Source organism: Rhinolophus ferrumequinum, chromosome 17 (genome assembly GCF_004115265.2).
Source record: "Rhinolophus ferrumequinum isolate MPI-CBG mRhiFer1 chromosome 17, mRhiFer1_v1.p, whole genome shotgun sequence".
Lineage (NCBI taxonomy): Eukaryota > Metazoa > Chordata > Mammalia > Chiroptera > Rhinolophidae > Rhinolophus > Rhinolophus ferrumequinum.
Genome location: NC_046300.1, coordinates 20,015,453 through 20,021,301, shown reverse-complemented (window position 1 = coordinate 20,021,301; position 5,849 = coordinate 20,015,453). Strand labels below are relative to the sequence as shown.

General features: G+C 37.3%; 1 long non-coding RNA gene across 1 annotated transcript; it reads left to right on the top strand.

Annotated features, from left to right (window-relative positions):
• Positions 1–788: 788 nt before the first annotated feature.
• Positions 789–5,498, top strand: LOC117036610 (uncharacterized). Its single transcript, XR_004425416.1, has 3 exons — positions 789–903; positions 3,771–3,821; positions 5,122–5,498. It is a non-coding gene; the product is annotated as an uncharacterized LOC117036610 (long non-coding RNA).
• Positions 5,499–5,849: the final 351 nt, after the last annotated feature.

Below are 5,849 nucleotides of genomic sequence, written 5' to 3'. Positions count from 1 at the left end.
TTCCTTTTCAGTACTCATTGCCCTGGTACTGTGTTTCTATGTTAATTTAAGCCAGAGACTAATCTGGCTAATATCATCTTATAATTTGTCTGAATTTATGTTGCCCGGGGGAGCCTCTGGGAGCCGGGTAATGTATGTCCCTGGCCGGCCTCCAAATTCTAGACAAGGTTACACAGAAAATAGAATACACCCTTGACCCCCAAATTTATAATCTCTTGCGAACTCTATCCTTCCCCACTCCTTAAAACATGAAAACTTATAATAATGGATAGGAAAATAGAGGTCTTTAAGAGAAAAATCGGCCTGACACTCTGAACTTGCTTTTAACTCTGTTATCCCTGGAAGATACCTTCCCATTCTCCCCTTTAGAGTTCTTGCATGTTGTAATACGTGCCCCAGAAGCACTGAACGATCCAAGTTATTTTATCATCTTGGCAGGAATGGTATTCCTTGTGTCTTCCACCTCCTGTCCATCTTCAATAGATCAGATGTTATTTTAAAGTTCATTGGTTTTACCTTTCAACCAAGAGAAAGGTGAAGTCAATTATTCAAAGACCAAAAAAAAAAAAAAAAAAGCGTTGCAAGAAAATACAGCAGTCTGGGGCATCAGTTTCCAAGCAATGTGCACTAAAATAGCTTGAACTTTTGATCTCTACTTGCTGATTAAGCTGGAAGCACAAAATAAACTCTCTTAATACCATCTGTGACCTCCTCCATTCCTTAGCTTTTTTTTGTTTTACTCAGGCCATGCTACTCAAATTTTCTCTTTGAAGGTCACTAGTGACAAACGACCTTTTAGTTAACAACGTCCAATGGTCATTTAACAATCTCATCTTCAACCTTGCTGCAGTATTTGATGCTGAACCACCCTTAGCTCCGTGCAGTTCTGCCTGTCTTCCTGCAGTAAGTAGTATTGTCCTGTACTTCTTTTTATTGCTCAGAATCCTGTAAGTCTCATTCACTGATCTTTTCCACTATACCATCCCATTAATTTGAGGGTGGACCTTTTTTTTCTCTGTGTCACAATCAGTGATGTCAATTATCACCTTGATTTGTGTGCCCCCAAGATATAAATCTGTAACCTTAACCATTCTCCAATGACTGAGCCCTTCATTGTCAATTGATTACTGATATTTTCTCCAAGATATTTCTACTGGCACCTTTCCATTTCTGGCCCAGGTCCTTAAGGCCTTTAGCCAGGGTCCTTGTGAAGGAAATGTCCTGAGCCTAGTATTCCCACACTTAAGTTTTAACTGACCCCCTCCCTTCTCCTTTCCACATACTTGGACTCACTTTGTTTATTTGATCTCCTCCATGCTTTAGCATTATGCTTCTGTTTGGTGTCCTGATCTTTGACTTCTTTCCTACCTCTCCTTTCCTAGAATCCTGGTTGTTGATTTTTTTTTTTTTTTTTTTTTTAAATTTTATTTGGGAACAGTGTGTTTCTCCAGGGCCCATCAGCTCCAAATCCTTCAATCTAGTTGTGGAGGGCGCAGCTCACTGGCCCATGTGGGAATCAAACCGGCAACCCCGTTGTTCAGAGCTCACACTCTAACCAACTGAGCCATCCAGCCGCCCCTGGTTGTTGATCTTAAATGCAGGTGAGCAATTCCATGATTAGTCTTTTAGTTAATATTCCCAATTGGCTTAACTATTTTCATCACCCTAGTGAAAACTTCTATCCCCTTTAACAGAACTTAGACTTTAATTAACATGTTAAATCTGGGCTTATTATCTTTATCTCAAACCCAAATGCAAGCCGGCATTTCTCATTCTCTTCAGGTCATCAACATCTCCCAAGTGCAAAATCCAATTAATATTTGCTCTCTTAACTCTACCTCTTGTAGTCATTCAGTTAGCTAAATTCTGTTCTTTTCCTTTCTAACTTCTGACCCCTTGCCCCACTTCCAACTATGAAAATTCCTAAATGTTGGTCTTATATACCACTTACACCAGCATACCCTTCTTGATAACTGTCCACAGAATGTGGCTTATTCTAACAGCCAACAAATATCATTCCTTGCATTTTAGCTACTTAGAAGACAGTCAGATTATTAGCTCTGTGAGGTTAAAAAGAAATTGGGGTTTACATGCATATTTTTTCTCTTCAGTATAGTTTACTTATGAAATAACAACCCAACAAAAACTAATAAACTGATTATTTTAAGTGGTATCCTATAGCTTTGGATATGTTGGGCTTCATCTGCACAAAACATAAGCCTCTCTAGCTTTGTGAAGCAGCAAGTGATTGAATAGAGAATTAGGTTGAATCAAAAATTACTAGAAGGGCTTGGGTCTTGTGCTGGGCCATGAATATCTCCCAGAACAACATAGTTCTCTAGGGGAGTTGTCATTTCATCAGGAAGCCATTACTAAAAGCGTAATCTCCAAAATCAAACCAATTTGACCAGGTTTCAGAGATCAGGAAGCCCCTGCCAAGTCTCTAGAGCTGTGCCATCCTACTAGACACCTACTGGAGGAAAATGGATGTCCCATACCTTGCCTCTTGACAAGTGAAGCTTAATGTTACGACAATAAATAAATAACTAAATAAATAAATTAATTAATTAATTAATAAAACACAAACACAAAAATCATTCCAACTATGTCTTTGTCTCATTTTTGTGTTCCAAATCTCATAGAAGTGAGCCTGATTGGTTGAACGTAAAGATTTGAAACTCTAACTATAATGGAGCAGAGAAATGGGTAGTCAGGCTCTGTAGTACACTGGGCACACTAGGAAAATAAGATTTTTGTTGAAAGACAATCCACCATAACCATCACAAGCCTTTGTGGAGGACATTTTTTTCCCCTAATTTAAAAATGAATTCAGTCTTATTATAGAAAAATTTTAAACTGAGAAAATTATTTAAAAAACACATCTCTAATTACACTGAGAACATTTGAATATGTATTTTTCCATGTAGAATTTTTCTAAAACTTTTTCATTAAGGAATCTTACATTTATTTGTTGTTTTTAAAAAACGGGCTTTGCCATTTGGACATTTTTGTTAGGGATGGAAAATTAATTTTGGTGCCTCTTTCCAATCAATCTACATTGCATTTCAAAATGTTACATATAAAAAAGTTCAATTTTCAATTCACTTGGAATCTCCAGATATAAGTCAGAGCAACAATACCAAACGGTCTTCAACTTTTTTAATTTCCACAATGGATTAGATCCGTAACCTAACACTTTACTTTTCTTTAACTTTGTTTGCAAAGTGCTAATTTGTAAAGTGCTACAAAATATTTAAAAAAATATTAAATAATGTAAAGAGTAATATGTTTTTAATTAACACTTATAATAAATAGGTAGTGTATGATATATTGAAAGATTAATATAATAAAGACTGTTGCCTAAGGGAGAGATGGTTTGGAATTCTTAATTTTAAAATAAAAGTGTGAAATGTAGCGTTCAAGAACCTCATCTTAACCAAATCCAATTTTCTTATCTTTTGATCGGTATTCCAAAATTGCTATACACATTTGTGAAAACAAATGCTCCTTTTTAACCAGTGTGAACTGCAAGGAAAAGGATATATTTGAAGAACCTAGCATTACTGAATACATCTGAATAATGAAGTCTCACACCAATTCTGCCACAATCAATGTGAAAAATCCGATCTATAAGGGAAATGAGTTGAGATGATGAAATAGTTGTCAGTTCGCTATCCCACAGGGGTTAAGGTATAGGATGGGGGTGGTGGGCTGAGGAAGAAAAGCCTAAGGTACCAGCTTTCTCAAACTATCTTCCTGTTCTCTTCCAGAAATTTAATTGCTTGCCACCAGCATCCCCAAACAATATTTGATTGCTCAAGGTAAGGGAGTGTTTGGGACTGAATTGTGTAACCCCCCCTGCCCCGCCCCAAATTCCTATATTCTTGTGTTGAAACTCTAACTCCCAGGACTCAGAATGTGACTATATTAGGAGGTAGGGCATTTAGAGAGGTAATTAAGTTAAAATGAGATGCTTAGAATGGACCCTAATTCAAGCTGACTGGTGGCTTTATAATAAGAGATTAGGACACACAGAGAGAGACTCCAGTGATGGGTGTGCACACAGAAAGGCCAAATAAGTATACAGCAAAATGCTGCCATCTGCAAAGCAAGGGGGAAAACCTTCAGAAAAAAACAAACCTGTCAACACCTTTATCTTAAACTTGTAGCCTCCAAAATTATGAGAAATAAGTATTTGTTGTTTAAGCCACCCATTGTGTGGTATTTTGTTATGGTAGCCCTAATAAATGAATACAGGGAGAAAAAAAAGTGAAGTGTATTTAAACAAATAAATTTGATGATCCTCTTGGTGTAGACAATTTTTTTCTCAAATGGAAGTGATTTGCTTCCTCTAGGGGACACTGGGAAGTGTTTGGAGATATTTTGATTGTCACATTGTGTGTGTGTGTGTGGGGGGGGAGCAGATTTCCTACTGACATACAATGGATAGGGACTATGGATGCTGCTAAACATCCCACAATGCACAGAACATCCCCCTTCCTCCATGACAAAGAATTATCCAACCCAAGATTATCAAGAGTGCTAAGATTGAGAAACCCAGCTGTAATGGCATGAATTTGCCTGTCATGTTTGTGATTAGGAATGAGGAGTTTTAACTTTTTTCTTGGTGGTTGTACCTGCAAAGTCATTGCTGCAACAGTTAATTATCTTATGCCAGACACTTTGAACAGTTAGCTAGAAGACGCTTTCATTAAGGATCTCCATCAGGCCACTTGGCCCTACCTGTGATGAGCATTCTGTGCTGGGGGACTTTCCAAATCACAATTAGTAGAATGGAAACCTTTCTGCCATTCTGTTTCTCACAAAACACAGAAGGCAGAAACGAATCCCATATGTCAGATAGATTTCCCCTTTAAAGATGAAGAACAAATAGACCCATTCTTTTGCCTGCAATGTACTGGGCATGAATTTATTAAACCGATTAATAATTGAAGCAAATTTAAAAAAAGCTTTTGTTAGTGACAAAGAATAATAAAACTGAGTTAGAACATGTTTTTGAAGACAATGACCGTGCAGTCACTTGAAGCTTAATTTCTATCACTTATATCATCTGATGTTATTTTCCTTTTGTCTTTCTCCTGTGTCCTCATCTGTATCTAGCCACCAAGGAAGATCAAGAAAGGTAATGATGTTCAAACTTAAGAAGCTGAATTAATGCAAGGATGCTCTCTTAACCTCTAGATGAAGTTGGATCTCTTCACTGGAGACATACAAGGAACCAGCAGATGGAAACAAGCTTTTTGTCTAGTATAAGTTAGAAGATAGCCCAGAACCAGCCAGCATTGAAACGGCCATGTCTCATTTGCTTCCAGTTACCAAATTGAGTCTTAACTGGGGACATGGAAATCATTTTGCCATCCCTGTCTGGAATTCAGCAAAACAGATTGCAAACCCTGAAACATTTAAGGTTGGGGATGGCCACTGACTTGATTTATTAGTGGAGATGGGAGCTATCAGAGCTGCTTGATCAAGGCTTCATTGTCTTTCCTACGGGTATGACACTAGTTTTAAGGAGGTGAGGATTAAATGTCGTAATTAAGAAAGAAAAATCGTTCTACACCCAATGTGTGTAGAAGTTTGTGAGCTATATGATTTACTGTCTTCTGGGCAATAATTAGCATTCCAGATAAAATATTCAAATAATATTCTGATAGACTTTAATGAGATTTAGATCTCTTCCGGAGGGTTATTTACCCATCCACACAGCAAACTGTTAGTCAGAGTCTTTAAAACCTTTAATTAGACATGTCTTTACTATCATCTTTATTTTCCATAAAAATGAGAAATGTTTGACTTTGTCTGCTGAGAGTCTATTCTTTTGAAACAAA